Source organism: Salmo salar, chromosome ssa05 (genome assembly GCF_905237065.1).
Source record: "Salmo salar chromosome ssa05, Ssal_v3.1, whole genome shotgun sequence".
NCBI classification, from domain to species: Eukaryota; Metazoa; Chordata; class Actinopteri; order Salmoniformes; family Salmonidae; genus Salmo; species Salmo salar.
The window spans coordinates 53,869,794-53,897,789 of NC_059446.1; the positions used below are offsets into that span (position 1 = coordinate 53,869,794).

Here is a 27,996-nt window from a genome sequence, read left to right on the forward strand (position 1 = left end):
CAGACAGCAGAGTTGGGGACAGATATGCAGGGACAGACTGGCAGAGACAGGGAGTCTCAGGTAAGTTTGTTGAGTCTTTGTTTGGCAACATTATGAAAGGTTCTCAATTTTTTTTACTTGTAAAATAGGAACATAATTGGAAAATGCCATGGATACCCCCACTCTCAACTTAAACTGGTGACTGAACTAAGATTTGTTAAAGGCAATGGTATTGCTGTTGTGATTAGTTGTGTAGTTTTGGGTACCGGTAGTTAGGAGTACAGCAAACACCTTATTTCTTTGGTTCCTCAATATACGTTTACCATATTACAATGTAGGCTATGTGTTACACCACTACTTTTGGTGTCCCCCTCAGGAATTGCTCTTGAGAAAATGTCATGTAATTGTCCCCTCCAAAGTTGATATCAGATTTTCGCTCCTGACAAAGTCCACCACAATTGTTACAATTTGCAGTCACTACAGCGCTTCTGCAGAAATGTCATTGGTCATGTACGCTGCATATACAGTATAAGAAAGAATCTTATTGGCATGTTCCATAATTTGTTGCTATACTACAGCATGTTATTTCTGTCCTGGCAGAAATTGGACAGAAGGAAACATCATTAGTCTTGATTAAGATATACCAGAGTCATAAAGACTGAAATGATGAAGGTGGCATGAACTTTGCATTAATTGTTCAATATCTACCATAGACATTCATTTATCAACAGACCTGAGTGCTTGGACCAACTGGATGCACTGACCGTTCAGATGCCGGAATTACAATGACATTGCCTTTAGCTGTGTATTTGCAAGGCAAATATTGGTATACATTAGGATGAATCAAGCTAACAGTCTGGAAAAACAGGGAATAAAACAACCCCTTAGGCAAAGTTCTGTTGAGTAGTACTGAGCCCATTCAAATCACAAGAACCACAACCCCAAATACGGACTTCTATTACCAGGGGATGAGACAACACAATGAATCCATCATACAATGATACATAATTCATAGGTCATGGTTAAGGCAACAATATTTTTTTCTGACCATGTGATCTAATCCTGGGAAAGGAAAAACACCTGGCCCTAGCAATGCCAAAGACAGTAGCCAGATGAATTGAAGCCAAATGAAATGAATTGTCTTCCAAAAAAAAAAAACAGGAGGTAGAGATATAACATCAGCATAATGCATGTAGAACTATACTTTACAGTAGACTAACGGCAACCATCAATTGCTGTGAGACCTTTTCATCAACTGTTGGCTGTCACACTTCCTTTTAATCTTTGCTTTTTATCTTGACATCGACCAGATAGAATGTACAGTACATAGTGATAATGTTCCCCTGCCAAGTAGACTTACAGCGTTCCAGTGGTAAGCCTACAAGTAACCCACAAGTAACCTACAAGTAACCCATAAGTAGCCTACAAGTAACCCATAAGTAGCCTACAAGTAACCCACAAGTAACCTACAAGTAACCTACAAGTAACCCACAAGTAACCTACAAGTAACCCCTTGCGTAGACCCAGCTAGAAGACAATACCCAAATAGTAACTAGCCAGTGGTGGAATAAGTACCCAATCGTCATACCTGAGCAAAAGTAAAGATACCTTTAATAAAAAAATGACTCAAGTAAAAGTGAAAATCACCCAGTAAAATACTACTTCTGTCACGGGTGTCGTAGGGTGTAGACCAAAACGCAGCGGGAAAAGGTATACTCATCTTTTTTATTAGTGAAGGAGGAAAAACACAAACAACGTATACAAAAAACTAACGAACTAGATAGTCTCGTCAGGCATACAGCAAAACAAGAAACAATCTCCCACAATTCCCAAAACACACTCCTAAATATAGGACCTTCAATCAGAGGCAACGATAGACAGCTGCCTCCAATTGAAGGCCCCAATCCCCATACCTAAACATAGAAATACAATACCCTAGCACAGACATAGAACTAACAACATAGAACTAACCAAAAAACCCCGGACTAATAAATCAAATACCCCTCTACATGAACACATACTCAAACACACCCTGAACCACATAAAACAAATACCCCCTGCCACGTCCTGACCAAACTAATAAGAACAAATAACCCCTTTACTGGTCAGGACGTGACAACTTGTGTAAAAGTAAAACAATATTTGGTTTTAAATGTGAGTATAAAAAGTAAATGTAATTGCTCAAATATACTTAAGTATCAAAAGTAAAGTATATTAAGCAGACCAGATGGCACAATGCTCTTGTTCTTTACATTTACAGATAGCCAGGGGCACAGTCCAACACTCAGACATCATTTACAAATAAACCATTTTCCCTATTCCTGCTAAATATTTGAAATGTAATGTACTTCTGGGTGTCAGGGAAATGTATGGGAGTAAAAATTATATATTTTCTTCAGGAATGTAGTGGAGTAAAAGTAAAAGTTGTCAAAAATACAAAGAGTAAAGTAAAGTACAGATACCCCCAAAATCTACTTAAGTAGTGCTTCAAAGTATTTTTACTTAGTTACCCTACACCACTGTAACTAGCAAAGGGAAGTTAGACTTTTCCACTCATAGCAAAAGCTTTTTGCTCAAGATGCAACACAGCCTATAACAGTGCCTGCTAGCAAATCACCTAAAGACACTAGTTGCTTCTGTCTTTGCGTCCTGTTTTCTACTGTGTAACACTTGTTCTGCCAGGAGGAAAACTCATTGTGGGAAAACCACATTATGAGAAACAGAAAAACATACCTGAGTACAAAATTAACCTCCTTGTGAAGCTTAGTGTAGCATTACTGGCATTTGTGGCATGTCATTATCAATATTTAAAGAGCAGGGCCTGTATTCATAAAGCCTCTCAGAGTAGTAGTGCAGATCTAGGTTCAGATCCCCCCCCCCGTACATGTAATGTTACACATTATGATTTTGAAGGCAAAACTCATCCTACTCTGAGATATTTTGTGAATATTATCAAATTATCCTCATGTGTGATAAAATAAGAGAACTTGGAAGGTTTAAACCTTGAAACAGATGGCCACTTCTGCCAGAACCTTGGACAGCGATAATGAACCAATTTTGCATTGCAAAGACAAATTCCTCTAACCAAATGTGTGGCATGTATAGCACAAGTCAATCTCAAAACAAATAGTACTATCTGAGAGCTTATTTGATTAATTTAAAACAGGAAGCCAAAAGCAAACGCCTACAGTACATTGTTCACCTCATGAGTAGATGTGAGAGCAGGCAAAGTAGAGGTCAGTGGTTGTAAAGTGGTTAAAGTGTCAAAGAGAGATGTCTCTCCATCACGCAGGGGTTGTTATGCAGTGTTTACGGTTGTAAGGGGTCACCAAAAGGCCTCACTATCCTACTCTTTATCCACTAAAATAATTTAGCTGCAATACTTTATTTAATACACTATCTCTGTCAGAATATTTTTTGGGGGTTGGGAGTGAAATGTAGTGTAAAGGTGTTAAACTGTCTTCAGGAACACCTTCCAAAAACGTTTAACACTGTAGTTTTACCAACATGAGTTTTGTGCACTCATATCTAAACAAATATTCTATATGATTTACTATCCAATTGACAGAATTCATTTGTATGTGTTCAGAGCCCAGTCTATGGTTCAGAGCAGTATTTTACTAGTTCAAATCAAATCAAATTTATTTATATAGCCCTTCTTACATCAGCTGATATCTCAAAGTGCTGTACAGAAACCCAGCCTAAAACCCCAAACAGCAAGCAATGCAGGTGTAGAAGCACGGTGGCTAGGAACAACTCCCTAGAAAGGCCAAAACCTAGGAAGAAACCTAGAGAGGAACCAGGCTATGAGGGGTGGCCAGTCCTCTTCTGGCTGTGCCGGGTGAAGATTATAACAGCACATGGCCTAGATGTTCAAATGTTCATAAATGACCAGCATTCTCAAATAATAATAATCATAGTCGTTGTCGAGGGTGCAACAAGTCAGCAACACAAGAGTAAGTGTCAGTTGGCTTTTTCATAGCCGATCTTTGAGACTATCTCTACCGCTCCTGCTGTCTCTAGAGAGTTGAAAACAGCAGGTCTACATAAATAGAGACACATTTGTCTTTATTGTAAATTAATGAATAGTTATCCAGTGATATATCGATTCCAAGGATATTTGGGTTCTCTTTGACTGAACAGCGCACACTTTACAAACCTTTTTGGACAATACCAAACACAGGCCACATTCCCTCCTCAACTGTTGTGTGGGTGTGTGTGTATGTACTAAAGAGTGGTTTTGCATTAACCCTTACAGTTGAATAGTTGCCCCCTGAGTCACGCCCCTCATGGACTTCCCCACGTACCCTATTAGCCCTGGACTGTGACCCACAGAATTGGTATAACCCACGAGTGTACAGACAGCAGGGAGGTTTATTTTTGGGCGACCCCTCTGACACCACTTTCTTAATCTGTGCCTGGATAAAAGAGGTCTCACTCCCCCACATACAGCCCACCTGTTGGAGCCGTTTACTCCCTAACTGACAGGTCAGGACACACAGGTCTTTACAATATCCAAACTAAGTTCCATAAAACTGCCCTCATCTGCAGGGGGCCACAGACAGTGCAGCTTTCGTAGTAAAGAATAATATAAGATACTGAAGTAGGAGATGCTTATGGATGGCAAGTACAGACTCAACCAACACCTATTCTGAACCTCAAGAAGAAAATCATCTCAACTCTACTGTGCAGAGTGTAGTGTATAATGTCAGAACATCTGCTGTCTCAGCCACTACCTGTCACCAAGGGTGTACCCCAAGGCTCGATCCTTGGCCCCACGCTCTTCTCAATTTATATCAACAACATAGCTCAGGCAGTAGGAAGCTCTCTCATCCATTTATATGCAGATTATACAATTTTATACTCAGCTGGCCGCTCTCCGGATTTTGTGTTAAATGCTCTACAACAAAACTTTCTTAGTGTAAAACAAGTTTTCCCTGCCCTTAACCTTGTTCTGAACACCTCCAAAACAAAGGTCATGTGGTTTGGTAAGAAGAATGCACCTCTCCCCACAAGTGAAATTACTACCTCTGAGGGTTTAGAGCTTGAGGTAGTCACCTCATTCAAGTACTTGGGAGTATGGCTAGACGGTACACTGTCGTTCTCTTAGCACATATCAAAGCTGCAGGATAAAGTTAAATCTAGACTTGGTTTCCTCTATCTTAATCACTCCTCTTTCACCCCAGCTGCCAAACTAACCCTGATTCAGATGACCATCCTACCCATGTTAGATTACGGAGACGTAATTGGACAGTTTTATCTCAATTTCTTCATTCAAAGACTCAATCATGTACACTCTTACTGACAGTTGTGGCTGCTTTGCGTTATGTATTGTTGTCTCTACCTTCTTGCCCTTTGTGCTGTTGTCTGGCCCAATAATGTTTGTACCATGTTTTGTGCTGCTACCATGTTGTGCTGTTGCCATGTTGTGTTACTACCATGTTGTTGCCATGTTGTGTTTTTACCATGCTGTGTTGTCATGTGTTGCAGCCATGCTATGTTGTTGTCTTATGTCTCGCTTGTTGTGATGTGTCTTTTGTCCTATATTTTAATTTAATTTATTTGTATTTTTAATCCCAGCCCCCGTCCCCACGGGAGGCCTTTTGCCTTTTGGTAGGCCATCAATGTAAATATGAATTAATTCTTAACTGACTTGCCTAGTTAAATAAAGGTTAAATAAATTAAATAAAAAATACTGATTGAGACCAATGATTAACCAGTACCTTACTAGGGATCAAGGACACACTTTGAATAGAAAGTGACGTGTTTGGCAGCTGTGTGATTTCCCAACATTGCTGTGTGGACACTAGTATCATAAATGGGCATGCAGTCTGAACCAAACATGTTTTCTCAGAAGCACTTCTGAACTTGACTATTTTCCCAGTGTCTCTGTGCCAGTGATGTTGCATGATATTGATTTTAAAGCCTTTTGACCATCTGTTAATGGTTACAACAGCATGGCGGGATCTACAGTTTAGCAATACAGTTGGCCATGTTTCGATTATTAAACTACGAAGCATTGTGATGACATGAAGGCATTATAGATTTAGATCTCGTTGTATGTATTTAAACAACGTTCTCAACATTCAGATCAATTTCTCTGTAAAGCCCAAACTATGTAAGTGACGCATAGAGCAGTCATACATAGAGTACATAGTGCTACACACTTTAACGGTTTCCTGCCCGGTAATGGCGGCGTGGGGAGACGGGGTTGGTTGGAGCCAAGACGCTATGCTATCGTCAAATCCCACGTCAACTCCCAAATCCAGCCTCTACTCACTTTCCTACTCCACGCTGACACAACCATGGCACCTGTTCCACCCTCTACAAAACACTGCTATTCAATTACAGGCCTTTTTATGTGAGCCTCTTGCAACTATCCAGCTACCCAGGAGCCCAGAAAGGTCAGCTTCAAAGGAGAGGCCAATGAATTTAAATTGGATTTAAAGGATTCGAGGTGAGTACCCATAAAGGTAAACCTTTTCACCTAAGTACAGAGGCCTTTAACCTTTCTAACCAAGATTAGAACAACTAGAAGTTGAAATCCACAGATTTCACAATGTCACATACAAATGAATAAGAGAAAACAAACAAATGAAACACTAGTTCAATGTCCATTACCCTCCATTGACTGTCACTACTATTCAGCCCCCAAAGAACATTTGATTATGGTTGTCTGATCTGTTGTTGTTTGCAGTGCATTGAAGGATGGGTTCTTTTTGTGCCACAAGGCTAGAATTAGTGACTTCAATAATATAAATGTCAGTGTGGAGGAAAGTACATTTCATCATTTCAGTTGTAAATCCCTAAAGCCACAGACCTCCATCAAATGTGTTAAAAAATATTTATATTTCAGGATGGTAGAGTTAGTTAGATGTCATATTTGTTCATAATGAGTCCAGTAAATTGATATGCGATGTCTCTACCATCTGGCCAGTTCTATTGTAGTCCACAATCAGTCTGGACATCTCACACTTTACCAAGTCGGGCTCTATGTCTCTCTCAGTCTCTTCGTCCTCTTCGTTGAAAGACAGGCCGGGGCTGACCTGAGGTTGGGCTAAGAGGATGATACCGTTTGGGGTGGGCAGCTGCCCATGACTCCAGACTGATTCCAGAGGTGGTGTCATCCCTCTGTTCAGAACCTCTTATCACCCTCTAGATGTTTCCACAGACCTGTGGGCTCGGACCTCCTCAGGCCACATCGATCTGTGTCAGCACTCAAGGGAGACGAGGGTCGGAAACACAAGAAGGTGCCATCTGATCTAAGATTTTATCGACCCTGTCATTATAATCAACAGTCCAAATTTGATGAGCAGACAGATGACACGTAAAGTTGACACGCAGATTTACGATCATCTTAATTGACACAGTTCTTTGTCATTCCATATTAAGAAATGTGGAACACAAATTAAACCTACACACTGGTATATGCTCCCAAAGAGATAGTGTAATCGGAAAATATTTAGACCCTAACTGGGTCTGCACCAGCATAAACTGGTCACCAGCACAACATCATAAACCAGCATCGAAGTGCTTAATTATTTAAGACAGTACATTACATACAGTGCATCATGAAAATATTCTGACCCTTTCACTTTTTCCACATTGTGTTACGTTACAGCCTTATTCTGATATTCCTCATCAATCGACACACAATAACCTATAATGACAAAGCAAAAACAGGTTTTTAGAAGTGTTTGCAAATTTATTAACCTCTATGGCAAGCGTCCCACCTACTCAACACCCAGTGTAATCCCGTGGGGGGTTATTCAAATACCTTAGAAATGCAAAACCTTCAATTTAAAAAAAATATGACTATTTTACACCATTTTAAAGACAAGACTCTCGTTAATCTAACCACACTGTCCGATTTCAAAAAGGCTTTACAACGAAAGCAAAACATTAGATTATGTCAGCAGAGTACCCAGCCAGAAATAATCAGACACCCATTTTTCAAGCTAGCATATAATGTCACATAAACCCAAACCACAGCTAAATGTAGCACTAACCTTTGATGATCTTCATCAAATGACAACCCTAGGACATTATGTTATACAATACATGCATGTTTTGTTCAATCAAGTTCATATTTATATCAAAAACCAGCTTTTTACATTAGCATGTGACTAGCATGTGACTAGCATTCCCACCGAACACTGCCGGTGAATTTACTAAATTACTCACGATAAACGTTCACAAAAAGCATAACAATTATTTTAAGAATTATAGATACAGAACTCCTCTATGCACTCGATATGTCAGATTTTAAAATAGCTTTTCGGTGAAAGCACATTTTGCAATATTCTCAGTAGATAGCCCGGCATCACAGGGCTAGCTATTTAGACACCCAGCAAGTTTAGCACTCATCAAAGTCAGATTTACTATAAGAAAATTTTTATTACCTTTGCTGTCTTCGTCAGAATGCACTCCCAGGACTTCTACTTCAATAACAAATGTTGGTTTGGTCCAAAATAATCCATCGTTATATCCAAACAGCGGCGTTTTGTTCGTGCGTTCAAGACACTATCCGAAAGGGTAAATAAGGGTGGCGAGCATGGCGCAATTCGTGACAAAAAAATTCTAAATATTCCATTACCGTACTTCGAAGCATGTCAACCGCTGTTTAAAATGAATTTTTATGCCATTTTTCTCATAAAAAAGCGATAATATTCCGACCGGGAATCTGCGTTTAGGTAAACAGACAAAAGAAAAGAAAGCATTCGGTCGACTCGGGCATGCGCCTAAGCCCATAGTACTCTGAGCGGCCACTTGCCAAAAGCGATAAAGTGTTTCAGCCAGAGCCTGCCTCGATATCGTTCAGCTTTTTCCCGGGCTCTGAGAGCCTATGGGAGCTGTAGGAAGTGTCATGTTATTGCAAAGATCCTCAGTCTTCAATAAAAAGAGCCAAGATGAAACACTACCTCTCAGACAGGCCACTTCCTGCATGGAATCTTCTCAGGTTTTGGCCTGCCATATGAGTTCTGTTATACTCACAGACACCATTCAAACAGTTTTAGAAACTTTAGGGTGTTTTCTATCCAAAGCCAATAATTATATTCATATTCTAGTTACTGGGCAGGAGTAGTAACCAGATTAAATCGGGTACGTTTTTTATCCGGCTGTGTCAATACTGCCCCCTAGCCCTAACAGGTTAAAAACAAAAAACAGAAATACCTTACATAAGTATTCAAACCCTTTCCTATGAGACTCGAAATTGAGCTCAGGTGCATCCTGATTCCATTGATCATCCTTCAGATGTTTCTACAACTTACAACTCCGTGACAGGATTGTGTCAAGGCACAGATCTGGGGGAGGGTACCAAAAAATGTCTGCAGCATTGAAGATCCCCAAGAACACAGTGGCCTCCATCATTCATGAATGGAAGACGTTTGGAACCACCAAGACTCTTCCCAGAGCTGGCTGCCTGGCGAAACTGAGCAATCAGGGGAGAAGGGCCTTGGTCATGGAGGTGACCAAGAACCCGGTGGTCAGCCTAACCAGCTAGTCAGACCAGCTTGACAAGCATAGACCATTATGAACCAGCATAGACAAGCTTGAAATTTTGGCTAGTCTAATGCAGTTTTTTTCAGCCTGGAAGTCTGTCTAAGGTAGTAGTGAGTTGGTTATTGTTCCGTCGCTGGCATTGCTATGGTTCAGATTCCCAAAACTGCCCAAATTTCATGCTGCTGTAAATCTGGATTACATCTGGCATAGCGCCAGATTAAATATGAGTCCCTATTAACATGGCTACCCTTTTCCTGAAAGCTAATTCAGGAGTCCACTGGTGAAGGTAATTAAGGCTGCCAAATCGCTTACATTTTTACTGTGCTACACTTGTCAAACCACTCTGAATCTAAAGACATGACAGACATAATTGCTGTTACAATAGTTTCAGAATTGTTCTACTTTGATACATTCAAGGCATACAGTAAGATGAGTACAGCTCAGCTGTAATGGCATATGAATGTCAACAAGTCTGCTATTGTGTAAATGGTTACATGCAGCAGAAACAAAAAATAAATATATAGTACTGTCTGTACAGTGGGGGAAAAAGGTATTTGATCCCCTGCTGATTTTGTACATTTGCCCACTTACAAAGAAATGATCAGTCTATAATTGTAATAGTAGGTTTATTTGAACAGTGAGAAACAGAATAACAACAAAAAAATCCTGAAAAACGCATGTCAAAAATTTTATAAAATGATTTACATTTTAATGAGGGAAATAAGTATTTGACCCCTCTGCAAAACATGACTTAGAACTTGGTGGCAAAACCCTTGTTGGCAATCACAGAGGTCAGACGTTTCTTGTAGTTGGCCACCAGGTTTGCACACATCTCAGGAGGGATTTTGTCCCACTCCTCTTTGCAGATCTTCTCCAAGTCATTAAGGTTTCAAGGCTGACGTTTGGCAACTCGAACCTTCAGCTCCCTCCACACATTTTCTATGGGATTAAGGTCTGGAGACTGGCTAGGCCACTCCAGGACCTTAATGTGCTTCTTCTTGAGCCACTCCTTTGTTGCCTTGGCCGTGTGTTTTGGGTCATTGTCATGCTGGAATACCCATCCACGACCCATTTTCAATGCCCTGGCTGAGGGAAGGAGGTTCTCACCCAAGATTTGACGGTACATGGCCCCGTCCATCGTCCCTTTGATGCGGTGAAGTTGTCCTGTCCCCTTAGCAGAAAAAGATCCCCAAAGCATAATGTTTCCACCTCCATGTTTGACGGTGGAGATGGTGTTCTTGGGGTCATAGGCAGCATTCCTCCTCCTCCAAACACAGCGAGTTGAGTTGATGTCAAAGAGCTCCATTTTGGTCTCATCTGACCACAACACTTTCACCAGTTGTCCTCTGAGTCATTCAGATGTTCATTGGCAAACTTCAGACGGGCATGTATATGTATTCTTGAGCAGGGGGACCTTGCGGGCGCTGCAGGATTTCAGTCCTTCACGGCGTAGTGTGTTACCAATTGTTTTCTTGGTGACTATGGTCCCAGCTGCCTTGAGATCATTGACAAGATCTTCCCATGTAGTTCTGGGCTGATTCCTCACCGTTCTCATGATCAATGCAACTCCACGAGGTGAGATCTTGCATGGAGCCCCAGGCCGAGGGAGATTGACAGTTCTTTTGTGTTTCTTCCATTTGCGAATAATCGCACCCACTGTTGTCACCTTCTCACCAAGCTGCTTGGCGATGGTCTTGTAGCCCATTCCAGCCTTGTGTAGGTCTACAATCTTGTCCCTGACATCCTTGGAGAGCTCTTTGGTCTTGGCCATGGTGGAGAGTTTGGAATCTGATTGATTGATTGCTTCTGTGGACAGGTGTCTTTTTTATAGGTAACAAGCTGCGGTTAGGAGCACTCCCTTTAAGAGTGTGCTCCTAATCTCAGCTCGTTACCTGTGTAAAAGACACCTGGGAGCCAGAAATCTTTCTGATTGAGAGGGGGTCAAATACTTATTTCTGGCATGCGTTTTTCTGGATATTTTTGTTGTTATTCTGTCTCTCACTGTTCAAATAAACCTACCATTAAAATTATAGACTGATCCTTTCTTTGTCAGAGGGCGTACAAATGTACAAAATCAGCAGGGGATCAAATACTTTTTTCCCCCACTGTAGGTACAGCTGTGAGGCAGTTTTGGCCAGTCATTAGATGGATGGACTTCCTGAGGATGCTTTCATCCAGGGACGTGATGTTAAAAAAATACAACTCAAGTGGTTTGACAAATGTGATAGAAGCTGTAGGCAGGAAAGAAAACAAAGGACGCTACTGTATTTAACTGGGCCAAGGACAGTGTATACAGGTGAACACAGTATCAGTAGGTTTGTGGATTAGCACTGGTTTCACTATTTATTCCCTCATGAGAATAACCATCATACCAAGAATTTCCGGGTTTTAGAACTCTGATGGAACAAACAGAACTTGTTTAATGTTTTTCGCTTTGGAAAAAACTGTGAACTTGGCTTAAAATGAATGATGTTTCTGTTTCGAATTGTGACAGGGATGAAAAGGGCTAATACATTCGAAGTTAACAGCGTCATTAGAAAAATAAGAAGTCCATACAAGGAAGCTAATGTGTTTTCCAAAATATACCCTTTGCATTGGAAACACGTGGGAGAAAATTAAAAAATAGTCATGTTTTGAAGAGAACCGGCCAACCCATAATAAGACAGGCATTTTATGCACATTTACAGTATTTCATTTCCTCTGTAGACTAGACCCACATAGTTTGGATTTCAGACTTATAAAATAGACTTTGTCATGTTGAACCTGAGCTACAGTGCCTTCAGAAAGTATTCATACCCCTTGACTTATTCCACATTTTGTTGTGTTCCAGCCTGAATTAAAAATGTATTACATTTGTTTTTTTTCTCACTCATCAACACACAACACCCCATAATGACAAAGTGAAAACATGTTTTTAGAAACTTTTGCAAATGTATTGAAAATGTAATATGTAATTTACAAAAGTGTTCACATCCCTTAGTCAATACTTTGTAGAAGCACATTTGGCAGCGATTACAGTTGTGAGTCTTTCTTGGTACATTTTTAAGAGCTTTCCACACCTGGATTGTACAACATTTGCCCATAATTCTTAAAAAAAGTATCCAAGCTCTGTCAAATTCATTGTTGATAATTGCTAGACAACCATTTTCAAGTAGATTTTAGTCAAAACTGTAACTCGACCACTCTGGAACATTCAGTCCTTAACGATTACAAGAATACCCATAACATGATGCATCCACCACTAAGCTTGAAAAGATGGAGAGTAGTACTCAGTAATGTGTTGTATTGGATTTGCCCCAAACATAACAGTTTGTATTCAGGACAAAAAGTGAATTGCTTTGCAGTATTACTTTAGTGCCTTGTTGCAAACAGGATGTTTTTTTGTGGAATATTTGGATTATGTAGAGGCTTCCTTCTTTTCCTTCTGTCAATTAGGTTAATATATGGAGTAACTACAATGTTGTTGATCCATCCTCAGTTTTCTCTTATCACAGCCATTAAACTCTGTAACTGTTTTAAAGCCATCATTGGCCTTGTGGTGAAATCTCTGATCGGTTTCCTTTGGTGTCCACATCACCAACAAACTAACATGGTCCAAGCACACCAAGACAGTCGTTAAGCGGGCACGACAAAACCTATTCCCCCTTAGGAGACTGAAAAGATTTGGCATGGGTCAGCTTCTACCCCCAAGCCATAAGACTCCTGAACATCTGATCAAATGGCTACCCAGACTATTTGCATTGTCATCAGTCCCCTCCCCCCTCCCTTCTCCACACCACTGCCACTCTCTGTTGTCATCTATGCATAGTAACTTTAATAACTCTACCTACATGTACATACTACCTCAACTAACCGGTGTCCCCGCACATTGACTCTGTACCGGCACCCCGCTGTATATATTGATATTTTTTACTGCTGCTCTTTAATTACTTGTTACTTTTATCTCTTATTCTTATCCATATTTTTTTAAACTGCACTGTTGTTTAGGGGTTCGCAAGTAAGCATTTCACTGTAAGGTCTACACATGTTGTATTCGGCGCATGTGACTAATACAATTTGATTTGTTTTGATTCCTCGCCAGCAACTGAGTTTGGAAAGAAGCCTGTATCTTTGCAGTGACTGGGTGTATTGATACACCATCCAGTGTAAATGTAATTTAGTGTAATTAAGAACTTCACCATACTGAAAGGGATATTCAATGTCAGCTTTTTTTATTTTTACCCATCTACCAATAGATGTGTAAAATTACATGACATAATTTATAGATCGGTAGGTAAGGGTGCTCTCAAGCATTCGGCCATCAGATTTGCCACCAATGCGCCTTATAGGACACATCACTGCACTCTATACTCCTCTGTAAACTAGTCATCTCTGTATACCCGTCGCAAGACCCACTGGTTGATGCTTATTTATAAAACCCTCATAGGCCTCACTCCCCCTTATCTGAGATATCTACTGCAGCCCTCATCCTCCACATACAACACCCGTTCTGCCAGTCACATTCTGTTAAAGGTTCCCAAAGCACACAGATCCCTGGGTCGCTCCTCTTCAGTTCGCTACAGCTAGCGACTGGAACGAGCTGCAACAAACACTTAAACTGGACAGTTTTATCTCAATCTCTTTATTCAAAGACTCAATCATGGACACTTTTACTGACAGTTGTGGCTGCTTTGCGTGATGTATTGTTGTCTCTACCGTCTTGCCCTTTGTGCTGTTTTTGGTGCCCAGTAATGTTTGTGCCATGTTTTGTGCTGCTACCATTTTGTGCTGCTGCCATGTTTTGTGCTGCTACCATGTTGTGTTGCTACCATGCTGTGTTGTCATGTGTTGCTGCGTTGCTATGTTGTTGTCTTATGTCTCTTTTTATGTAGTGTAGTGTTGTCTCGCTTGTCGCGATGTGTGTTTTGTACTATATTAATATATTTAAAAAATATATATTTTTAATCCCAGCCCCGGTCCCCACAGGAGGCCTTTTGCCTTTTGGTAGGCCGTCATTGTAAATAAGAATTTGTTCTTAACTGACTTGCCGAGTTAAAATAAAGGTAAAACTAAAAAATATGTATATAATAATAAATACATCCCCTTTTTGGCGAGGCATTGAAAAACCTCCCCGGTCTTTGTAGCTGAATCTGTGTTTGAAATTCACTGATTGATTGAGGGACCTTATAGATAATTATGTGTCGGGTACAGAGATGAGATGAGGGAGTCATTCAAAAATCATGTTAAACACTATTGTCTATGCAACTTATTATGTCACATGTTAACAAACTTATTTAGGTTTGCCATAACAAAGGAGTTGAATACTTATTGACAAGACATTTCAGATTTTCATTTTTAATTCATTTGTAAAAAATTGGAAAAACATATTTCGACTTTGACATTATGGGGTATTGTGTGTAGGCCAGTGACAAAAAAAAACTATCAATTCAATAGATTTTAAATTCAGACTGTAACACAACAAAATGTGAAGGGGTGTGAATACTTTCTGAAGGCACTGCATATAACATGTATCCAAACAAAATGTTCACATGCTAGAGACAAATTTGAGTTGTTAACTTCTCCCATTGCTCTAATTGCTCTGGGGCCTCACATGGGCTCTATCGTGGCTCTTTATTGCAGAACGTAGAACAATTCATGGCAGAGTCAGAGAGCTCTGTAACATGGCACAGCCATGGCACAGACTATCCACATTCCAGGAGCTAGCTTTGACAGAGATGAAATAGGCCTTTGAGAACACTACTTAAAGACTGCTGGTATAATGCTTCATTACTTGTATGAGCTTTAATAACCGCTTCAGAATGCCTTATACTTGAACGTTTCAGTAAAGTGTTAGCAGGCCTTTTTGTGCACAGAGTCAGCGGCTTGAGAAGGCTTAGTAACAGAGGAGATTCTCTCTCTCTCCTGGCCCAGGCCTCTTTCCTCATCTAAGTTTGGTACTTAAGCCCCTACTTAGAGGTCTCTGCCAAGAGCCCAGACCTAAATAGACATCCCTCGTTATAATGCACTACGGTGCACTCATAAAATAAGAACTCTCCCGGCGTGTTACTCACACACACACAGCAGCTGAGTCAGTTGGAGTTACTGCTAAAGAGCAGTCTTTACGTCAAGCAGGGGATGAGGGGAGTGGTGGTATTGAGGGGTACAACCATTTCCCACCTGGGGGACTTAAGAGGGAAAGCGTTGAGCTAAAATTGAATGGCAAAATATTTGAACTATATGAACCCCCCCCAAGGTGGAAAGGCCTGTGAGCGGGTAGAGGGGAACATGGGGGAGGCGGATTCTGCCGTAACATGATTCGATTTATGTTGTTTATGGCTTTGTGCTTTAGCTGTAGTCTTAACTCATCTCAACGGAAATTCAAACCTCTCCACCGATGACCAATAAATGATCTGAACCTGAACTCAGAGGTGTCCAAGGCTACATGACACCTCTTGTGGTGGATTCTTCCCAAAGTAATTAATGAGATGTGAAATGAAAACATGCTGTCTGGTTGCCCAACTTACCTTCCACTGCCTTTGCAATGGAGTTCCTCCAATTTGATAGATCCTCGACCATGGAATACCAGGCAGAGTAGCGTCACCCCATGATCAACTGGAATGTTCATCTTCAGACCCAAAATTCAAGGAAGCACTTTGGCGTGTCCCGGGCCTGCTTCCATGTAAGGAACAGATAATATGGCACAGATGTGAAGCATGATATTGCACAAGTAGGAAAACCCAGCTGATCCATATCAAACTCAGATCAGACCAAATGGAATGGGATTAGACATACTTCTGTAATTGACGGAATGCTTCTGCAACAGCCTCCTTCCACAACTAATAAGGCTTCAGCTTCTTCATAGTCAATATCTACGTTTCTGTTGAAAATGTTAGAGCTAGTCTCTGGAGAGTTTGTGTGTAGAGAGAAAAGAGAACAACGCACACTTCCAGCATAGAGCTGACATTATGCAAATAGTTATGGTTTTGTGAAGCTCATTCCTCTGAGGGCGGTGAGTGTTGTAAACAATACAGGTGGGGCCACACAAAGGACACAGTTCTCCAGTTGTGCAGGTTGTGAGTACGTGTGCATAGATGCATGTGAGTGTGTGTTTGTAAGGAAGAATGTGGAAAACATGGTACAGTACAAACCAGCTGCCTTCCCAAACTCCTAGGAAGAGCCAGAGACCCTAGGGGAGAGAGATGCCCGGGGTGGGTAGCTGAGACCTTCATTCTACGAGGGTTAACAAACTGAACCGTTTGCTCTATAGCGATAGGCTCAATCCCATGGTGGGAAGGTTGTGATCTGTTATTTCAATAAAGAAGAAAACAAGCAGGCTCTATGGTTTGATGCTTTAAACAGGTTTCTCTTCGCTTGATGTGAAACATCACAAAGACATCCCTGATGGAACGCCATCTGCCTACACATTCCACACGCACACACATGCACACACACGCAAACACTCCACACAGACCCTCATCACAGGTGCACCCCAATTCCCTATCCCACCACCACCCATGCACAATTGGGTAAAATGAGAGCCCACGCAAATCCTACCCTGCCTCGGACACCCTATCTCCCAGGCCTGTCTGTCAACATTTCAGGCTATTAACGGTCTCGCTTACCGTTAGTGTTCCAGAGTATCACTGGTAACCGGAGATCGCGGTAGAGGGATGGGACAGTGAACGCTCCTATGGTTTCCATCATAAAACGTTCATATGGCCTTTGCTGACACCCGAGAGTCCAGTTTGCTTTTTTGTCTGGGAGGCTTGAGAATCATATAGCACATCGCTAATGCACTTCTAACACACACAGAAAGAGGTTCAAGGGGAGTTCATTTAAACTTAGTTTGAGAATCATTTAGTCTGTGAATCTACTATCACACCACAAGTTGTTTGTTTTTTCTTCGGGTCCCCTCTGCCCTCTAGAAGTGGCCCCAGAAGTCAATCAATCTCACTCTCTCTCTCTCTCTTTCTCTCTCTCTCTTTCAACAGAAAACATTCTGCTCTTTTCTTGTAACGGTGAAACTGATTTGGCGGGGTGGGCATGCAATAAATCATGTTTATTTGTTGGTCTTTTCCCTCTCTCATTTATTAGACGGCATATTTTCAAAAGGCCATCTCCTTAGCCGTAACTTAATCGCAGCAATCAATGGCTGACATACAGTACTTTATTTATGCCAGTCTCTAGGAGCTGAGGGCCTATGCCCCAAGGTCCTAAGACATGGCCTGACAAGCTCAACACCAGCACATAGACAGAGCCTCACACTCTCAAGGAAAGCTACATTAATAACTTAACAGTTCAACTGCCGTGAAATGCATTCAAACACGACAACTATTAAGCACCACTATTACTGAAAGTTACAAAGGCATTGAAAGGGACCTAAAAACTTAGTCGCTATAAGAAATATGTTCTGCTGTGTGTGAAGACATTAGCTGCTCTGCTACTCTAGCAGACCCGCTTTGGAAAAGTGATCAGTCTAAAGCAGCAACCAAATATATGTCAACCACATAAAGGGGAACCTTTTTAAAAATCCTAGAACCCTCTATGAACCGTCTGTAAATGGTTCTACCTAGAACCCTATTAATGGTTTGCACCTGACGTCGTAAACAGTGGTGCTGCCGTGGTGCCCGCAATACTGATGCCCAACTCGTTAGCATCGTTCCATTAAAATCAGTTGCAGAGCATTAGCATTCACACTATTTTCCTCAGTAGTTTTATCTAAATCGCTGAATTAGCAAACATGCCTGTAATATGTTGTGCTGTTGAGTGTAACAATTGCACCTTAATGGAAAGGGTTAAATTCCATCGTATCCCAACTGATTTAGACTGTCAGCAAAGGTGGCTTGCTGCCTTATGGAGGATTGAATGGACACCCACAAAGCACTATCAGCTGTGCAGTGTACATTTCATGTCTGGTATGTCTTGTCACAGTTTGCTGCCTAGCTATGTTTTCTGTTGTAAATTATTAGTATTCTTATTTAATTTTTTCCACCTTTATTTAACCAGGTAGGTAAGTTGAGAACAAGTTCTCATTTACAATTGCGACCTGGCCAAGATAAAGCAAAGCAGTTTGACACATACAACAACACAGATTTACACATGGAGTATAACAAACATACAGTCAATAATACAGTAGAAAATAAGTCTACATACAATGTGAGCAAATGAGGTGAGATAAGGGAGTTAAAGGCAAAAAAAGGCCATGGTGGCGAAGTAAATACAAGTAAAACACTGGAATGGTAGATTTGCAGTGGAAGAAAGTGCAAAGTAGAAATAGAAATAATGGGGTGCAAAGGAGCAAAATAAATAAATACAGTAGGGGAAGAGGTAGTTGTTTGGGCTAAATTATAGATGGGCTATGTACAGGTGCAGTAATCTGTGAGCTGCTCTGACAGCTGGTACTTAAAGCTAGTGAGGGATATAAGTGTTTCCAGTTTCAGAGATTTTTGTAGTTCGTTCCAGTCATTGGCAGCAGACAACTGGAAGAAGAGGTGGCCGAGGGAGGAATTGGCTTTGGGGGTGACCAGAGAGATATACCTGCTGGAGCACATGCTACCGGTGGGTGCTGCTATGGTGACCAGCGAGCTGAGATAAGGCGGGGACTTTACCTAGCAGGGTCTTGTAGATGACCTGGAGCCAGTGGGTTTGGCGACGAGTATGAAGCGAGGGCCAACCAACGAGAGCGTACAGGTCGCAGTGGTGGGTAGTATATGGGGCTTTGGTGACAAAACGGATGGCACTGTGATAGACTGCATCCAATGTATTGAGTAGGGTATTGGAGGCTATTTTGTAAATGACATCGCCGAAGTCGAGGATTGGTAGGATGGTCAGTTTTACGAGGGTATGTTTGGCAGCATGAGTGAAGAATACTTTGTTGCGAAATAGGAAGCCAATTTTAGATTTAACTTTGGATTGGAGATGTTTGATGTGAGTCTGGAAGGAGAGTTTACAGTCTAACCAGACACCTAGGTATTTGTAGTTGTTCATATATTCTAAGTCAGAACCGTCCAGAGTAGTGATGGATGGGCGGGCAGGTGCAGGCAGCGATCGGTTGAAGAGCATGCATTTAGTTTTACTTGTATTTAAGAGCAGTTGGAGGCCATGGAAGGAGAGTTGTATGGCATTGAAGCTCGTCTGGAGGGTTGTTAACACAGTGTCCAAAGAAGGGCCAGAAGTATACAGAATGGTGTCGTCTTTGTAGAGGTGGATCAGAGACTCACCAGCAGCAAGAGTGACATCATTGATGTATACAGAGAAGAGAGTCAGCCCAAGAATTTAACCCTGTGGCACCCCCATAGAGACTGCCAGAGGCCCGGAAAACAGGCCCTCCGATTTGACACACTGAACTCTATCAGAGAAGCAGTTGGTGAACCAGGTAATGCAATCATTTGAGAAACCAAGGCTATTGAGTCTGCCGATGAGAATGTGGTGATTGACAGAGTCGAAAGCCTTGGCCAGGTCAATGAATACGGCTGCACAGTATTGTTTCTTATCGATGGCAGTTAAGATATCGTTTAGGACCTTGAGCGTGGCTAAGGTGCACCCATGACCAGCTCTGAAACCAGATTGCATAGCGGAGAAGGTGCGGTGGGATTCGAAATGGTCATTAATCTGTTTATTGACTTGGCTTTCGAAGACCTTAGAAAGGCAGGGTAGGATAGATATAGGTCTGTAGCAGTTTGGGTCAAGAGTGTCCCCCCCCTTTGAAAAGGGGGATGACCGCAGCTGCTTTCCGATCTTTGGGAATCTCAGACGACACGAAAGAGACGAAATCATCAACTTCATTAAATTCAACTTGTTCAGCATTGATACTGTCATCAGCCACAATTGCTTTCTGATTACCAATCTAATATTAGCTAGCTAGCCATCTTTACATGACAACTGACACCTGAGGAAAGCCTGAGAGAATGACAACAAAAGCTTCACACTGACTACAGCCAAAATGAGGGCCCTCTATATGTGTTTATCTACTATATATTTGCATTTTAATGAAATAACCTGCTAATCTATCTCTATTTTAAGAGTGGAAATTGGAGTTGATCTTTTGATTTCACTGTTAGACTGCTAGCTACAGCAGTGTTGCAACTATTAAACTTACTCTGAACTATATACTATAAGAATAACAGGAAGCAGATTACGTTTGCTGATACCAACTTCTGAATCTTTTCACAAGGAAAAGTTATAATCCACTGAGCCCAGACTACGTGTCATCTGTCTTCGCCCACCTTACATCCCATTAGAAGACACCGGTCTCTAAATCCTTTATCAAATTTGAAAAAAGACAGGAGACGAAGAGGAAAACGAAAAGGGGTAAAGGCCCCGCTAGAGGCAGAGGAAGAGGCAGATGTCACAGGAGATCGACCTGGAGGTTGGTGTCACAACAAAAACTCATCAAAAATGGTGAATAACTCACCACGGGTTAATGAGAAGGGTGTGCTTGAAAGGATGAACATAACTCTGCAATGTTGGGTTGTACTGGAGAGAGTCCCAGTCCTAAATCATTTTCCACACGCAGTATGTGCCTGGATTTAGTTTTCATGCTAGTGAGGGCCGAGAATCCACTCTCACGTAGGTACGTGGTTGCAAAGGGCTTAATGTGTCTTAATTCAGACAGAGAAGAGCTCCAACTTCTTGATCATAGCCTCAATTTTGTCCCGCACATTGAATATAGTTGAGGAGAGTCCCTGTAATCCTAGATTCAGATCATTCAGGTGAGAAAAAACATCACCCAGATAGGCCAGTCGTGTGAGAAACTCGTCATCATGCAAGCGGTCAGACAAGTGAAATTATGGTCAGTAAGGAAAACTTAAAGCGTGTCTCTCAATTTTAAAAAAAACATGTCAATAACTTGCCCCTTGATAACCAGCACACTTCTGTATGTTGTAAAAGCATTACATGGTTGCTGCTCATATCATTGCGTAATGCAGAAAATACACAGGAGTTCAGAGGCCTTGCTTTAACAAAGTTAACCATTTTCACTGTAGTGCTGCCAAGGCATTCCCTTGGCAGCAAGAGCCTCTCGGTGGATGCTGCAGTGTGCCCAAGTGGCATCGGGAGCAACTGCTTGCACGCGCGTTACCACTCCACTATGTCTCCATGTCATGGCTTTTGCGCCATCAGTACAGATACCAACACATCTTGACCACCAAAGTCCATTTGATGTCACAAAGCTGTCCAGTACTTAATAAATATCCTCTCATGTTGTCCTGGTTTCCAGTGGTTTACAGAAGAGAATGTCTTCCTTAATTGACCCCTCATAAACGTAACGGACATATACCAGGAGCTGTGCCAGGTCCGCCACATCTGTTGATTCATCCAGGTGTAACGCATAGAATTCACTGGCTTGTATGCGAAGCAGTAAATGTTTCAAAACATCTCCTGCCATGTTACTGATGTGTTGTTTGATGGAGGGATTGTCTGTATAGTTTTTAGGGCCTTTTCCCCCAGCATTTTCCCAGCCATATCTGCAACTTCAGGAAGAAGTCCTCCACAATACTATGGGGCTTGCCTGTCCTAGCCACTCGGTAGCTCACCATATAAGACGCTTCTAACCCCTTCTTATTAAAGGTATCTGATGCTTTTATACATGTCTTACTACTCGAAAGTCGTCTAAATTCTCGCTCAAAAAACTCCCGTGGCTTATTTTTCTAATTACCATGTTTCCTGTGAGAGAGTAACGGTTAATGTGATTGGATGTTAATTATTTGACTAGGCTACCTGTATTTGACATTGTGTTGTTATTTCGCTGAACACTAGATGGCTTAATTTGATTTTTGGCAGTAAAACGAGGCTAATCAGACGAGAGGAAAACGTCACCCAAATGTATATCCCTGTTGGATAATCAAAATTGACTGTTTAAAAATGTGTCGTACCCCCGACGGCATTCCGCGTTCCACTGGGGGTATGTGTACCTCAGTTTGGGAATAGCCGGTCTAAGGTATCAGGTAAGGTGGAGTTGGTATGGTCCTTAACTAGCCTCTCAAAGCACTTTATGATTAGTCATTTAGTTCAGTTACCTTGCTTTGCTTCTGGGCCGGCAGCCTTGCGAGGGTTAACACGCTTAAATGTCTTACTCACGCCGGCCATGGAGATCGGGAGCACGCGATCCTCGTAAGCGGAGGGGGCCCACATTGGTGGCTTGGTGTCCTTTTCCTCAAACCAGATTCTGTGCAGAGGAATTATTTACAGTAATAAGTAGTTTTGTAACAAAATGACAAAATAATTAAATAAATGTATGCCTTGTTCACATTTTAGCCAACAGTCTTTTCCAGAGTGACTAGGATTAAATGCCTTGCTCAAGGGAACATTGGCAGATTTTGTCACCTAGTGAGCTTGAAGCAGCAACCTCTCAGTTACTAGCCCAATGCTCTTAACCGCTAGGCTACCTGCCACCCTTGTCTTGTGCTAAAGGAATTCAATCTGTAGGTCAACTACTTTCCAATAGGCTATAGTAAAGCTGAAAATGTAAGAAATATGGCTGATTAACCTTTTCCTTGTGAAAATGGTCCCATTATTTTGAGTTAATCGAGTAGAAAGAGAATGTTTTAGTCAAATGCCAACTCTGGAAAGGCAGCATGGATCTGCTCGTCCAGAAACACCACATCAAACATGAAACGGCATCTGGAGGGGGGTGCACAAATGCACAAAGCTGGTTACCAAATGCGTGAAAGAGGAGAAATCTATACACATTATGATAATAAACAGATATGCATCAGTAATATTTCCAAGTGTAACTAAAAATGACAATAATTAACATACACGGAGTGTACAAAACATTAGGAACATCTGTGAAACCTATGATCCCTTATTGATGTCACTTGTTAAATCCACTTCAGTCAGTGTAGATGAAGTGGAGGAGACAGGTTAAAGAACTTTTAAGCCTTGAGACAATTGAGACTGTGTTTTTCATGCTCATCAGTTTCCTGTGTGTATCAAGAATGGTCCACCACCCAACTATCAACACCTTGTAGAGTCCATGCCCCGATGAATTGAGGCGGTTCTGAGGGCAAAAGGAGGGTGTGCAACTTGGTATTAGGAAGGTGTTCCTAATAGTTGGTATAGTCAGTGTACGTGTACCATTCAGAAGGTGAATGGGCAAGATAAAATATTTAAGTGCCTTTGAATGGGCTATGGTAGTGGGTTCCAGGCACACCAGTTTGAGTGTGTCAAAAACGGCAACGTTGCAGGGTTTTATACGCTTAACAGTTTTCCGTATCAAGAATGGTCCACCACCCAAAGGACATCCAGCCAACTTGACACAACTGTGGGAAGCATTGAAGTGAACATGGGCCAGCATCCCTGTGGAAGGCTTTTGACACCTTGCACAGTCCATTCCCCGACAAATTGAGGCTGTTCTGAGGGCAAACTCAATATTATGAAGGTGTTCCTAACATTTTGTACACTCAGTGTATATCGCTATAAATGTGAGAGTAGGGTGACTCAACTAGGTAGCAGGTATCGAACCCAGGCCACCACACTGAGGCCACCAGCATCTTTAACTAACTCCATAAAGATTATTTAGCATTACGGAAGAGACTATGTTTGAATTGCAGGAGTTGGAAGGTCAAGAAAGTCTGAGAAGGGAATTCTAAATGCAAGTGTATTTAATTAATATTATAAAATGTATGTATTCACATACAAGACATACATCTTAAGTTACAAAGCATTAACAAGCATTACAAGGCATTATTTTATGCATGATCAGAGACGGAAAGAGAGAAAAATAATCCATGGCTTGTGCCATGGCCCAAAGCTTTTGGTGGAGAGAGAGAAAAAGAAAGCGAAAGAGAGAGAGAGTGACCACATCAGGTCAGGAACAAATAGAGAGTGAGAGACAATCAACCCTTTTATATCCATTTTACCATGTTTAGATTCTAGATCTGAGCTGTTGACCAATAGCATTACTGTTAACTTCCAATCCAACATCAGACCTACAGGATGTTATCACAACAGAGATAGCACAGAGAAGGCTGAATTCCTGAGAAGACAATAAAACCTCTTGCATAGAGTGTTGATCAGAGTCACTTCCAACATTAGACAACTATACAGAAAGCACTTACATTGCTGAAGTAAGTAAATATAATCAATGATGTGAGATTAACTAATACCTGTCATGGACATGGTCGCGTAGCAGGAAAATCAGAGTACCGTGAACTAAGAAGTTGTGAGTTCAAATCCCAGGGGGAGACATGTTGAATAATAATAACTGCATAAATGAACATGCACAATATAGTTGAGGTGTGTCAAATATGTACAGTAAATTGAAATCACTGTGTGCGTGAGTATTTCTAATCTTGCCAACAGACAAAGAGCTATCAATGGTTCACCAATCAGGGCCTTAATTGGCTTGGCAACAGTAACAAGACTTGATGTGTAAAGTAATTTTTTACACAAATGTTCTTGCAACGTTCCAATGAAACATGTCTTGAACATTTTATGTTCTAAGAACATGACAACCATGTTCTGGGTATGTTTGCTGGGACGTTGATGGAATATTCTCCTAACCCACAGAAAACTGGACACATTAATGGTTTTGCCATGTTCCCATGAAACATGTCTAGAACATTAATATCTTATATTCTGAGAACATGGTAACCACGTTCTGGGAAAATTCCATTTGACATTAAGGGAATGGTCTCTTGGAAACATTTCCTGCACATCACAGGAACATTCCTATGAAAACGTTAGTGAATGACCTAATGAGAATCTTAAGGGAACGTTCTCTAAAGTTGTGGGAACGTTTGTTGTTAATTGGGGAGAGAGCCGTAAAGAATCTTCATCTCATAAAGACGATACAGATGCCCACTGGGCTCTTATCTAACCACTTAACAACAGGAGACAAACAGAATAAATGACCAAATAAAAGAACAAAGCTCACAAACAAACAACCGAAACACCCAGAAATAAATATTCCAAAAACAAAAAAAATCAGATGCAGCTGTATTTAACAATCGCTGGCATTAAACATACACCGGTTGATATATGCCTACTGCATTTAGAAATAGCTTTTATGATATTCAAAACATTGCTTCAGTGGTTTTCCTCTCTCGAAAGTGTGTGGCTTTTGGAGGAAATTAAAATGGCCGCTCCCTCCAGGAGACATAGGGTCAGAGAGGAATGCTCTTCGGAAAACCACAATGCAAGTCCCTTCTAGAATGCTCCAGGGCTGAATCTCCGTCTCCGACCGCATTTTCAAATAGAGAAAGAGAGACAGAGAAACAACAAAATGAAAAAGATATTTGGTTCCGATTATGCCACGCTTCCTGTCCCAATCTTGCCAGTCATGGGATGGGATTTAGAGGCGGGCATGCATAGAAATTAGAAATTAAACATTGGCGTCAGTCATGGCACTGGAAATAGCATCTGGAAGATGGCCAGACCATTCCAGTATCCGCTGGTGTGGATCCGTTCAGGCTTTAGCCGGTGGTAAAACTTGTGAGAAGAACACAATGGCTTTTGGAACACTGAAGTCATGCCATGTTTCCTCCAATGATGGATAAACAATATTTGTATGTCTATGGTTTTCTCTGTTAAGGCACACAATGGCTCTCTTGGGCCTCACAGTGGCTGATAGAGAACATTGTTGTGTAGACCCTAGTTGTGTAGGGCTCTGAGCCTATTCTAACCAAACCAAATCATTCTGAATCTGATCAGTGCTAAATTATCCCAATTGGAGAGCAGAAAAATGGTGGATGAAAGAGGCCAAAGCCAGAGACCACAACCTCAATGAGGAGGGAGGAGATCACATTTCTGGGTCTCGAGTCAACATGGTAATAAGAAATTGGAGGAAGAGAAATCCTCCTAAACAATAAAATGAAAGAGGAATCTTCCTTCAACCATTATAAACCTCAGTTCACAGTGATATAATATTGCAGTAAAATGTTGCATTTCAGCTGATAATACAAAGTCTATTTTCCATCCAGGCTCATTAGTATTCTTCAGTGTGGACTGTTCCATTTAGCTTGGCTTTACGGGTATTGTGCATAGCTTTGGGCTGAGACCTACAAATGTAACCACCCTAGCAACTCCAGAGCCAAAGCAGGCATACATTTAGAAGTGTTTGCCAACTTAAACGGCACCTCTCACAAGTGGTGGCTTTGCCACTTCAAAACGTTTCCATAACACCAACTCCCTCAGACACAGAGCACATCACAAATAAGTGTATAATTTTAGGTCTTATGAAATGTTCTAAAATTCACCCCTCTTCATATCACACTCTGTAAAGATGAATGAATAGATCAATGGACACTACTGTGTGGTCCTGTAGTTTAAGTTGCTGGAGTGGAGCTCAACCTGCAACTGTAACCAAGGAGACATTAGTTTCAGCTGACTGGAGTTGTTTACAGTAGTTGCCCCAGGCCTCTCCATAGCACTAAGTGGAAACTGTCACCCTTGAAGTGAGACATCGCTCTCCCTATGGTTGTTTGTTCTGTTTTGGTTTGATCAATCTCATCAGATTGGGTCAGATGGATGATCAGCAAAACATCATGACTCTGTGACTGATCCTATGACTGGGATGAGGTTGACAGTGTGAAAAGGGAGTATAAGCTAATTTCAAACATTGTTTCAACAGAATGTGATATATATATGTGTTTTAGAGATTTTCATTAAGAATATTGCTAGTAGTAATACTTTTTCATATGAACTGAACTGAATTGTTGTTCTGATTTGTCCTTTCTTGAGGTTATGGTGGAGATGGTATCTCGATGCATAGGAGGAATAATTTGACCAAACACGGTGTGGACCTGAAAACCCCCTCTAACCGGTTGAAGAAATGGCGTTCACTATGGCCCTGTCCTGCACCACTTCTATCGAGAGACCCGAGTCTGAGCCAGCAACCGGTGTACAGCATCCAGTTGAAGTTATCAACTGCCTTTTCTCTCAGGAGTGAAACAGAAGTCCACGTGGAGTGAGCTGGTATACTGGTTGGCAAATGGATGGGACATAATGAGTTGTGGTGGGGTTCAGGTGAGACGTTGAAATTGGTACATTATCATGGGCCATCCATTTTCAACTGTGAAGCTATCTGAAGAAAAATTCCGGAGAAGGGGGGGGGGGTCGGGGGGTTGGTCAACTTTACCCATCATTTATTTAGACTAGATCTATACACTGCTACATTTATAGTGATTTAGGCTAAGAATGCATTGAGATACTGATCTGGAATTATAGCCCTGATGAGGAATGTAATACTATAACAATGACATGAATATATTGTATGGTAATATAAATGTACATTCTGCCAGTGTTAAATTGAGTTTTTTTTATTTATTTTGGGTGATAAAGCCAATGTGAATCACTGAGCAATGTCATTCTAAATTTTGGTTGGATATTTAATTGGGTTTTGATTATGATTTGGGAATTTAATGATTTCCCTGACCTATTCCTGACTACATCTCTGATGAGGACCACAATCCTGAGCATAAGGACCATGATGTACCCAGAGAGGGGTGTCTGTCATGCTGACCCCTATCTCGTGCATAGTGCCAGTGTGATGACTGTCCTATTTGCTGTAATGAAGCTTGTGTGTGATTTCTA

The 27,996-nt window shown here is 41.3% G+C and overlaps 1 long non-coding RNA gene across 2 annotated transcripts; it reads left to right on the forward strand.

Annotated features, from left to right (window-relative positions):
- Positions 1–27,996, forward strand: LOC123743119 (uncharacterized). Of its 2 annotated transcripts, none has more exons than XR_006769906.1 (2): positions 1–60; positions 27,145–27,996. It is a non-coding gene; the product is annotated as an uncharacterized lncRNA (long non-coding RNA). The 2 variants fall into 2 exon arrangements; XR_006769905.1 differs by lacking the exon at positions 1–60 and adding an exon at positions 5,867–6,436.